The following is a 12,625-nucleotide window of genomic DNA, read 5'->3' as shown; positions in this document are numbered from 1 at the left end:
AAGAGTTGATGCTTTTGAGTTGTGGAGCTGGCGAAGAATGCTGAAAGTACCATGGACTGTTAAAAGAACTAACAGATCTGTCCTGGAGGAAGTGCACCTGAAATGCTCCTTGGAAGCGAGAATGGCCAGACTTTGTCTCACCTATCTTGGTCATGTTTTCAGAAGGAACCATTCCCTGGAGAAGGATGTCATGCTTGGTAGGGTGGAAGGTGGATGAAAGAGGGGGAGGCTTTCAATGAGATGGGTTGACACAGTGGCTGCTATGATGAGCTCAAGTATAGCAGGGATCATGGAGCTGGCGCAGGAGTGGGCAGTGTTTTTTTCTGCTGCGCATGGGGTTGCTATGAGTCGGAAATGACTCGACGGCACCTAATAACAACAACAACACAACACCACTAGGCAATATCCAAGCTATCTGTGCTGTCAGGATCACTAACAGACTGCAGCTCCATATGTCTCCCTTTTTGGTGTTTTCATGCAGGTTCTTCTACTAGTTGAAGTTTAGCCCACTTCTGTACTTTTCTTTTCAAAGCTCAAGGCTCCAGGATTATGTTCTGTATCTGTGTTAATTGATTCCCATTTTCTTTCTTGAACAGGGTCTGTGTAGTTTGTGTGCCTATTCCGCCATGTTACCAGACTTCCCAGATGACATTCTTAATTTCCAGTTCAGTGTAATAAGTATTGTGTCTCCAGGTGGGCATATTCCCTAAGACTTCTAGGGACAGGAAGCAAACATTTTGTAAGTGGGTCACTAGGGGTATTAGTGAGTGGTACCTCTTCCATTTCCACCCCTTGGTTCCTAGACCCATGAATCCTGATGGCTACTGGAGAAATAACACCATGTATTGGATGCTGGTTTAGAATATATACAGCCTCCTGAAGAACATTGCCCCAAACTTGCAAGGTATTTCCACCTAGGTGCACAGAAACTGTGTCTTCAGAAGGCCATTCCTCAGTCTATCATGATAGGGAACACGGTAAAACCAGTGAATTCTATGATCCTTGGCCCATCAGTACACTTCATTTGCTGTAAAGTGAGTCCCTTGATCTAAGGTGATGCAGTTGGGATAATATGATGGTGGATAAGGCATTCTGAAGTTCATGGATGATAGTTTTAGCAGAAGCCAATCAATTTTTTTGCACAGGCCAAATAGGCAAGTTAAATGGGGATGTGGTTGGAATCACCACTCCTGGACCTTTCAAATTCTTGATGGTGGCAGTTATCTCTGCAATCCCCCCCAGAATGTGATATTGCTTTTGGTTTATGATTTTCCTAGGTAGAGGCAATTCTAATGACTTCCACTTGGCTTTTCCAATCATACTCTACATACATAGATACATACTACATACATTCCTACCCTTACTCCAGATGTCAGACCCAATGTGGGGGTTCTGCCAGTTGTTGAGTATGTTTATTCCAATTATGCATTCTGGAAATGGGGAAATCACTACAGGATGGATTCAGGGACTCATTGGGCCCACTGTGAGATGGACTTGAGCTAAGATTCCATTAGTAATTTGACCTCCATACACCCCAACTCTGACTGGTAGGCGCATTGTTTTGGGTCTCCTGGAATTAGTGTCAATTCAGAGCCATTTTCCAGTAATCCTTGAAAATTCTGATTATTTTCTTTTCCCCAATGAATAGTCACTCTCGTAAAAGGCCATCGATCCTTCTGGGGAAGGCTGGGAGAAAAATTAAAGGCATAAATTTTTGGCAGTGTAGTGGGGTCCTTCCTCAAAGGGACCCAGCCTCTTCTTTGTTCAAGGGGTTGTGAGTCTATAAACTGGCTCAAGTTTGGGAATTGATTGAGGAATGTAATTCTCTATTCTGGTGACTCAAGTTTAACTGCTGTTCATGTGATCTAGAATTCTTCCAGTTGTACAGATAAAATAAATAAATATTTAGTAGATTTACATCTATTTTACTCCTAGGGACACCATAAGTCCATACAAGTGAGATTATTCAGATTATTGCTTTGACTCTGCTGTCCTTTATGGCAACCATACTCACCTTGTTTTTGTCAATTAGATGTTGTTACTTGGTCTCTACCACCACGGGGTCCAATCAGTCCCATTGTAGTTAAGTGTCTTAATTCAATTCAGGCAATTCCCACTGCCTTAAATCTGGCTTACATAAAATAGCAATCATAGCTTTCTTCAAGGATGCTTAGGCTTCCTTAACAAATTAGTTCCTCACTGTTGTGGTAAAAGGTATGTCCTCTGGGCACTCCATGTGTGGGTCTATCCACGCTAACATGCCAATTTCCCTAAGCCTTTAAATACCTTCTTCTACTGTATACTAAGGCAGGTCTGGTACTTCAACTTGACTTAGTGTAGGCCACCACATGATCCATTCTTCCCTAACCTCTGGAACTGAAACATCGAAGAATCTGTGCTTAGTGACTCCAAATCAATAAACTCAGACTGATCCAACTTTATGTTCCTTGTACCCTTATTCCACACCCTTAATAGCCATTCCCACACATATTCTCCAGGTTTCTGTTTGTACATATTAGAAAAACCAATCAGTTCTTTTGAAGTGTAACATACCTCTTTCTGGGTCAAAATTTTTTTGCGGGGATTTTGTAGTTCACTGGGACTTAAGTCTATTTATAGGTCTAGAAGCAAAAATGGATGTAGGGGTGGTTCCTGGAAACATTAAGTAAGATCTTGTAAGGCATCTGCCTCAGACAATACCCCAGACAATGACTCAAGGTGGTATCTTAGACAATGACTCATCAGGCATAGTTGGGTTAGTCTCATCAGATGGGAGTAAGAGGTCTGTTTCTACTGGCAGGAGTTATTCAATAGAATTAAGATGTTCAGTGTCCCAGCTTCCTGATTATCTGCACATATGTCCCCTTCCCAAGATTCAGGATCCCATTTCTTCCTAGTCAATGCCCTCACTTTAACTTCAGACATCATTCAAGATTGGAAATTCAATTGGTGTTGTAATTCAGCCACTCTTACAGGAGGACGGTGGGTTTGATTTTTGGCAATATCAACTCTGTTCCTACAATAAATAAGCTTTTTTTTTTCCAGGGCACAAGTGAAAACATTGAGCTCCTTTATGCAGCACTTGAGCTGCGACTCCAAATCCCTGAACTCATCTCTTTCTTTCACCACTTTGTTTAGCCAAAGTAGGACCAAACAACCAGCTTCCTTGTACTTCTCATTCTGACAAAATTGCAGAAAAATATCAAACACGTGATCACCCAGAGCCTTACTTCTCACCAGTACTTGATCTCTTGGTGATGGTATTTTGTGTATTAATATTGCAACCTTATGCCATGGGTTGGCAGCTCCTCTTTACTAATGGAGGCAGAGTCATCAGTGCCTTCAGGACAAGTCAGACTTGAGAATCAATTTAGAAAACTCTTCCTTACAATTTTGTTTCTCTAGAACCACTCTTGGTACCAAATGTCTTTGTCTTAGTCTGGGTTCTCTAGAGAAGCTAAACCACACACACACACACACACACACACACACACACACAAAACAAAAACAAACTCAATGCCAAGGAGTTGATTCCAACTTGTAGTGACTGCCATTGGGTTTCCAAGGCTGTAAATCCTTACAGAAGCAGACTGTTCCATCTTTCTTCTGTGGAGCAGCAGGTGGGTTCAATCCACCAATCTTTTGGTTAGCAACCACATGCCTTAACCACTACACCACCAGACACACACACACACTGTTGTGGTGCAGTTGTTAAAGGATGTGACTGTTAACCAAAGGTCAGCAGTTCAAACCCACTAGTTGCTCCTCGGGGAAAGGTGAGGCAGTTTGCTTCTGTGAAGATTTACAGCCTTGGAAACTCTAGGTCTACAAAGATCAGCACCCAGTCTCTGTCCTCAAGAAGTTAGATTAAGTGGGAGTTGCCTCAGGAGGAAGTGGCAGTGAGTGGCTTGTCTTCATGAATCTTCCTCCCTTAACCTGACAGGAAATACCTAAGGACAGGAACTCTTGGGTTCTCCTTTCCTTTTCCCTATCAGTGAGGCTAAGATCTCAAGATTCCTTTTGACCTCAGGGGTTTGCAAACACCCAGGTTAATCTGAATTTCCTTCAAATCTTTCACCAAAGAACATCAAAGATAGGTCAGGCCACAATGCTTGCTTAGTTTAGCTGTGTGCTATGTGTCCATTTCACAGATGGAGAAATCAAGGCACCAAGAGGTTAGGTTAGGTTCCTAAGGTAATTTTTAATGGAGATATTTATGATGTCTTGTTCAGAGATAACTGTGGGATACAAAATTGTGTGTTCAGCATAATCCATATGAAGAAATAACACACAGAAAAAACTGAAGGGCAATATGCCAACATGTTAATAGTGGTTTCTGCAGAAATGGTTGTGCTCAACCATTAACCTAAAGGTGAGTGGTTTGAACTTGCCCAGTGACGCCACAGAAGAAGACCTAGTCATCTGCTTCCATAAAGGTCACAGCCAAGAAAACCCTATGGAGCAGTTCTACTCTGTAACACATGAGGTCACCAGAAGTTTGATTGATTTGACAGCAACAGGTTTGTTTTTCCATCTTGGTCAGGTGTTGAAATCATGGGTGTGCTTTTCTTCATTTTTTCCTTTACTAAAAATAGTTTTAAAAATTCACTTGTGCAAAACATTGTTCCACCTCCTACTTTGGCGAGTAGCGACTGGGATCTTAAAAGCTAGCAAGCTGCCATCTAGATGCAACAATGGGTCTCTCCTCGTCAAGAAGAAAGAAGAAAATCAAAATTAATGGAAACAATCAGTCCTAGTGACTGGTACACCATCCGATCTGCAACCTATACAACTATGAGATCAGAAGAACTAGATGGTGCCTGGCTACCACTGTCATCCACTTGGAAGGGATGTACGAGATCCTGCATAGAGGGGGAGAACAATGTGAAACAAAACTCAAAATCATTTGGAGGCAAAAAAAAAAAAAGAAGGTGGGGACCAGGTTTGCTGGTCCAATAGAGCCTGGTGGAACTACTGAGACTATGGCCCCTAGCTGCCCTTCAGGTCTGGAATTGAACCCACACCTGTGGTTTCCAGCCAAACAAAGTACAGGCAAATGAGTTAAACATTTACCTCAAGTAGACACATGCCCTGGAGAGAACAATCATGGGAGAAGGAAGGGCTGCTTATGCACAGGGAGACAGCTCAGGGCACAGGAGAGTATGGAGGGATGGACACTGGGAAGAGGTAACTATGGGGAGGAAGTGGGAGGGGAGCTGTTGCATTGTAAATTTTGGTCAATGACATGAGACAAAGTATATGTGAACAGCTGTATGAAAAGTGAATTTACTCTGTAAATCTTCACCCAAATCAAAAAAAAAAAAACCCACTTGTACAGTTTTACAGTTTTCAAACCACTCACTCCCACCTCTATACTGTACATATCATTTGTTTCCCACAATCACTTCATTGAAGTAGGGCAGACAAGACACTACTATTCCCATTTTAAGAGGCAAAGATTGAGTCTCAATGAAGTTGATTGATTTGTTAACTGACTTATCACATAATGGTAGAACCCAAACAAGAATTTTCCTTTGACAACAATTTGTTTTTTGACCCCTAGTTCATTGCCATTGTATGATTCCACATCTGCCTCAAGAGTCTGATGGATACAGCATCCAAAACTATTCAGTGTTCATGCTGAATTCAGAGCCTGCATTTCCACAAAGGGTCTAAGCTGTGGCAGAACCTGGTTTGTGGGGCCTGGAGCTTCTACAACTTGGAGGACTCCATAAGAAAAGGAGAACAAAATATGAATACAAATTCAGATATAGAAGTCAATATTTGTTTAGAATTATACATTTTTAAAAGCTGACAAATGCTACAAATAACAAAGTTTAGAAAAATAAACTTATTAGTTAATTGCCTGACACATTTATTTCTTTAATGTTTAAATAATGTTTTATTGTGTTTTTGGTGAAGGTTTATATAGTAAATGAGGTTCCCATTTGATAATTTCCTTACAAATTGTTTATTGACATTACAAATGTAACATTAGTTACATTTCTTACAATGTGTCAACATTCTCTTTCATTGTGTTCTGGTTGTTGCATGCCTGACTATTTCCACAATACTTTTTCCCTACATTTTTAAGCTGTGCACTCTTTGAGTGCCTCTTCATATGACAACAATTTTGTAATATTTTCTGTAGAGAGAATATAGAGATAATTCAGGCTTTTCTATAGAGTGGTTGATCAAAACCTAATTTTTTTGTTATCAATAATTGGAATACATAATAAAGCATGTGACTTCACACAAAGTCATACTTTTGCAGTATCGCTACAAACTTATATCCTATGAAGGCAGAAATTTGTATAAATTTATTTTGTAAGATTCCCATCAGAAAAAAATTATGGTGTATTAATAATTGTAAATGCTGTATTCGTATTTCTCCTGCTTGTTCTTGATGGGAGAGATATTCTATTTGACTAGGTGTTGATGAGAATGCAATTCTCCATTTAGCCATTTTGCATTTTAGATTATTGGAGGTATTTTTTTTTTCTGGTTCTGTTTATTTCCAATGTCGGTTTTCTTCTACCACCTGGCTACTTCCAGTTCCCAATATACTTGCTTGTGTCTTGACAAAACCTTTAGTTCTGCCCTTTCCAATCAAAGATTGAGTGAGTTGGCACAATGGGTCATTATTTTCCCTCTGCATGGTCAACACTGATTAAACTTTATAACAAAGCAATGGTGGACTATATAAAGCTAAACTTATCTCCCATTCCTCTTCCTCTTAACTGGATCGCACGGCATTCTAATGCTGCCTGATTCCAGGACCAGTATGATGCAGGGCAAGTCAGAAAGAAAAGACAATATGGCCTTAACCCGTTGTTAAATATCTATTTTTGCTAATTTTACAAAAGCACTTGAGCACGTGAACACATTGCTAGACCTCTTCCAGGGTCTTGGAAAGTACCTGTGCAGTGAAGGACATTGAAGCTGAATTTTCATTAGCACACCTTTGAATATAAATAGAGTGAACACTTTGGCTAGAGAAAGATGAGGAACTGTCTTCAGTAGCTGGTAGGATTTCAGGTGCTTGGAGCCCAGGGCTCCGTGTCATTGCTTGAGGAAGGAAATCAAGAGAGTGCAGGGAAAGCTTAGAGGCTGAGCTGGCGATAGCAGGAGCTAAGAGGGAGGAAGAGCATGCTCTGCTTCTGCCTGGTGGAAAGGAGGCCTTAAAAAGCCAAGCAGGTTATTACACAGGAGGTTGTGATAATGTGGTAATGGAAGGTCCAGGACGTTGTTCCCCACTTTCCCACAACACAGGCTCCCCCAGCCTCCACCTCTTTTCATTCTTCTTGGAATTCTAGAAAAATAAGTGCTTTTCACATCAATTCTCTTCACCTAATAACAAGAACAACGATGAAAATGTTAACTGTCATTTATTGAGCTATTCATTCATTAACTCAATAAATAACTATTGAGGACATACTATATACTAGGAATGTTTTCAGGTACTGATATAGCAGAGAACAAAAGAGATAAAGAGATTTGCCTTCATGGAGCTTAAATTTCAGTGGGAAAGAGATGAACAAAGTAAAGTATACGGTATGTTAGAAGGTGGTATGGGGAAAAAAAAAAATGGAATGGTGGGAGTGAGGAGTGTGTGGGGTGCACCGGTTAGAGTTTTAAATAGGGGAGCTAGAGAGGCCTCATTGAGAAAATGACATTTGGGCAAAGATGAAAGGTGGTGAGAGAATTAGCCACGTGAATATCTGGGCAGAAGCATTACAGCCAGAAGAGAAGTCTGTGTAGAGGCCTTGCAGCAGGAGAACATCCTTTTTGGTTCAAGCAAATGGGGCTGAAACAGGTGAGCTCACGGAGAGAGAGTATTGGGTCAGGGAGAAAGATTAAGAGAATAAGTAGGGGCCAGGCCACACAGGGCCTTTCATAAGGACCTTGGCTTTCACTGTGAGTATAATGGGGAGCCACTACTGCAGGGTTTGAAAAGGTGAGTGACATGATATGACATAGGTTGGCTGATCTGGTGGGAGTAGTCTGGGACAGGTGGGTGTTGAGTGAAGGAGCAGGAGACCAGTTAGGAGAGAGTAATCTAGATGAGAGAGGAGAGGGGGCCCATGGATGTGGAGAGAAGTGGTTGAATTCTTCCATACATGTTGAAGATACAGTCAACAGTGTTTGCTAATTGGTGGGAGATAAAGAGCAAAGTCAAGGATGGTGATGTGCTAGATGCTTTATAAACATCCATTTATAATCCTTTCAATCTTGGTTTGACGAATGAGAAACCGATTCAGAGAAGTTAAGCTTGCCATAGGTCACTCAGCACAGCTTATATTTGAACTGAATCCTGCCTGATTCCAAAGCCCATGTATTCTGCATTAGACCCATTGCTTCAGCCCCTCCAGCCGTGGCATTCTAACCAGTTGTTGTTAAGTCTCCTCCAACTCATGGCAGACCCATGCATGTCAGGGCAGAATTGTGCTTCATAGGGTTTCCATTGGCTGATTTTTCAGAAGTAGATCACCAGGCCTTTCTTCTAAGGTATCTCTGGGTAGACTTGAACCTCCAACCTTTTGGTTAGCAGCCGAGAGCATTAACCATTTTTACTACCCAGGGACTCATTGGCATTCTAAGCAGGCATGAAAGTAAAAAGACTTTGCCCACTACATACACACACACCAAAACCAAAAAACCAAACCCCCTGCCATCGAGTTGATTCCAACTTATAGTGATACTGTAAGACAGATTAGAGCTGTAGGGCTAACCTATAGGGTTTCCAAGGCTATAAATCTTTATGGAAACAGACTGCCTCATTTTTCTCCCACTGAGTGAATGGTGGGTTTGAATCATTGACATTTTTGGTTAGCAGTCCACTCAGTACCAGAGCTTCTAATACACTCCACCTCACCCCTCAAATCCACAGCGTATTGTATTGTATATTATAGATGAACTCAGGGCAGGATCTTATAGACCTAACCCTTCCAATTCTAGGCACTGGGAAGCCCTGGCTTTACAGACAGATAAACCTGGTTAGAATCTTGACTTTCTAATTGTGTGACCTTGGGCAAATATTAAGTCTTGTGGTACTTCAGTTTTCTCATATGTAAAATGAAGCAGGGATAGCTGTTTCAGAGCTGTTGCAAGGATTAGAAACAATATCAAGAGCCAGAGGCTACACTTGGGCTCATGCTGGATTACAGTTTACCTCTATAGTTCCCCACTTGGGGCCCTGAAAACATCATCACTTGGGGCTTTTTGGAAAGTGCTTTGAGAACCCAAGACAAACAGCAAACAAGGCTACAAACCTGTCCTCAAGCTCCTCAGAACCTACATGACAAAGGCTTGTTCTGTGTAGCAGAGGCCAGCTCTCACCTATCCTGTTCTGCAGGTCTGACAGGAAAGAGGGGTACATGTTACCCCTGTCAGATCCTGTACCTCCAGGCCCATCATCCTGACAGCCTCTCAGGAGTGACTCTGCCTCTGAGAGACTCAGAAAGACCAGGGCCACTCCTTTCATTTAGATTTTGCTGTGATTAATTGCTTCTCTGGAGATGGCATTTTCTGCTTTAAAAGGAGATTAACTGGAAACACACATGTTTAGAGGAAAACTCATTTTATTTAAAAATATTTCAGCTGAAAACCAACTGGTGGCCACAATAGCAATGTCCATGCTCCCTTCAGCCATGCAGCCTCTGCTCTTTTGCATACCAGACTAGTCTGGATTTCTGCTAATGTGTGTTTGGTTTTATCTCTGCTGACACCTCAGGCGGGATCTCTGGTGAATCCAGCAGGGCTGCTCCTGAGCAAACAGGCTCTATTTACATAATAGTTCAGTGGAAAATCTTGGAGGATGGCTTGCAAATACACACATGCACACAAACACACACAGAGAAGATTCAGGATATGTTTTTCTTGAATATATATGTGCTCATTTACATACGTGTGTGTGTGTGTGTGTGTGTGTGTGTTGTGGCAGAAAGAGCATTGGACTGGATATAAGACATCTGATTTCAAAATGTGTCCCTGACATACTGAATGTCTCCATCCAGACATTCAGTTCCTGAGCCCCAGTTTTTGCATTTGCCAAATGAGTGTAAGAGAGGTGTAAGCATTAAAGTGGACGAGATCATGTATGTGAGGACTGTGGCATAGACTAAACCAGTTGCCATGGAATCCATTCTGACTCATAGCAACCACATGCGTGTCAGAGTAGAACTATGCTCCATGGGGTTTCCAGTGGCTGATTCTTCAGATGTAGGCTGCCAGGCCTTTCTTCTGAGGTACCTGCAGGTGGATTTCAACTGCTAACTTTTCAGTTAACTGCTTGTAGTACCCAGGAACCGGCAAAGACTAAGCAGTAAATAAATAACTGGGATGCTTATCCCTCTTTTGAGAAATTTTGGTTTGGAAACGTTTTGGAAAATGTTGATCTAAATATATACCTTATTCATGTATGTTGTTGTTGTTATTTTGGGGGTGCTGTCAAGTCTATTCCAAGTCTATCTAGCAACACTATTCACTAGTCTATCTAGTGACAGACTAGGTCTGCCCCATGAGTTTTTTTTGGCTGTAATCTTTATGGGAGAAGATCGTCAGGTGTTTCTCCTGGGAAGGCACTTCTGGATTAGAACGGCCAACCTTCAGGTTAATAGCTGAGCGCTTGACCATTGCCACAAGGGTTCCTTCCCCATTCGTGTATTCATTAAATAAATATTTATCCATCACCTATTGTATGATGGGTCATGACCTGGTGTTGAGGAAACCAGAAAGGCATTGTCTTAGCTTTGGGGAGTACAGGACAGGGCCTCCTACCCAGTGACCCATACTGCCCCTGGTGTAATATTCCTGAAGTGCAAATGTAACTTCTTCACTCCCTCCCTTACCCTCTGCTGTGGCTCCCCAGGACCTCACAGTAAATCCATCGCTGACTTTCAGTACTCCAGCTCACATGGGCACCACCAGACCACATTCTACCTCCTGCTTCCTGTTTACCTTTCATACTGACCATAACTGAACCTCTAAAATACAGCCCTCTGTGTCTTTGTACACTAACTTTCTGATCACTGTCATCTGTTCTTCCCCTGCACAATTCTACCCTTCCCCGTGTGTCCCGGTACCTTACACCCACTCTTACCTGGGATACTGTTGACACTGATGTTGAGTGTTGGTTACTTATGACCCTTCTTTTGCCTGTGGGGCCCTCTGGGCAGGGCTATATTTTGCTCAGCTCTGATTCCCCAGGGTAAAGTCCAGGTTCTGGCGTAGGTGCTCAATAAATTCATTGGAACGGAATATTTGTCAAAAAAAAAAAAAAAAACCACCAAAACCTATACTTCTTTTAATGCCCCTTATTAGCAGCTTTGGAAGAGAAAACTTCCCCTGGCCTGAGGTGGGTCTGTGTTTGCTAGGGAGAGTGCACCTGGGAGACTAGGGTGACTGCTCTGGATCACCGACCACAGGAAATGGGTCTGCTGTGGCCAGGAGAGCCACGTGCCTGCTGAACCAGAGTGATCCCGCTGTGCTTCCTCCGCCTACCTCCTCTTGGTCCTGCTTTTTATATTTGCTACACTGTTTTGTTCATCTTGCCGCAGGGTCCCATTTTGCAAGTCATTTCAAATCATTTTGGAAAGAGGAAGGAGATTTGTTTTTTAAAGTGCTACTGATATTCCCAGATGGTTGAGGAAAGACTCTGTGCCGAGGTTCAATGTTGTCTGAAACTTTCTAATACACAGATCTGCTCATGTCTCCTCACTGCCTAAAAGCCTTTAATAAATGTAACAGCAACCTCACCAACATCAACAACAATCATAAAAACAACCAATCACTGAGAAGTTCCTTTATGTTAGGCATTTAGTACAATAAATTCAATACACTTTTATCTTGAATCCTCACACCATCCTATGATTTATTATTATAGTTAAAATTATTATCCCTATTTTATCAGCAAGGAAATGTGAGACTTAACAATTAAGCAACTTGCCCAAGGTTACACAGGGTAGGGGCCATGAGTAAGCACCTCTCAGATCTCTGACTCCAGGTAGCATAATGATGACAGTGTCAGCTGCTGTGCTCTGAAATCTATCCCTGTGATGCCCTGCTTCCCATAGGCTGCTCACAGGCAACCACTAAGGAAAAACAAAACAAAACAAAACCTCTCTACCATCAATTCCGACTCATAGCGATCACCTTTGGGTTTCCCAGGCAGAAATCTTTACAGAAGTAGATTGTCCAGCCTTCCTTCTGTGGAGTGGCTGGTGGATTTGAATCACCAACCTTCTGGTTAGCAGTCAAATGCCTTAGGCATTACGCTACCAGAGCTCCAATTACGAAGTATGGCAGAGATATCAAACAGCCTTGGAGATGTAGGACTCCTCTGATGGGTGACTTTGGCTCAAGATTCCCTAACTGCCTCAAAAGGGAATATACCCACGACCATATATAAGTTTTAAAAAAACCAAACCCACTGCCGAGTCAGATCCGAATCATAGCGACTCCTTCTTGGGTTTCCCAGGCAGTATCACTACGGAAGTAGCTTGCTCAACCTTCCTTCCGAGAGTGGCTGCTGGGTTTGAACCCCCAGCCTTCGGTTAGCACTCAATTGCCTTAGGTACTATGCCACTAGAGCACCAATATGTAAGTTTGGCAAACGATATTTCTA

Source organism: Orycteropus afer, unplaced genomic scaffold (genome assembly GCF_000298275.1).
Source record: "Orycteropus afer afer isolate SDZICR_OR568_19922 unplaced genomic scaffold, OryAfe1.0 scaffold00025, whole genome shotgun sequence".
Taxonomy (NCBI): Eukaryota; Metazoa; Chordata; class Mammalia; order Tubulidentata; family Orycteropodidae; genus Orycteropus; species Orycteropus afer.
This window is presented reverse-complemented; position numbering follows the sequence as displayed.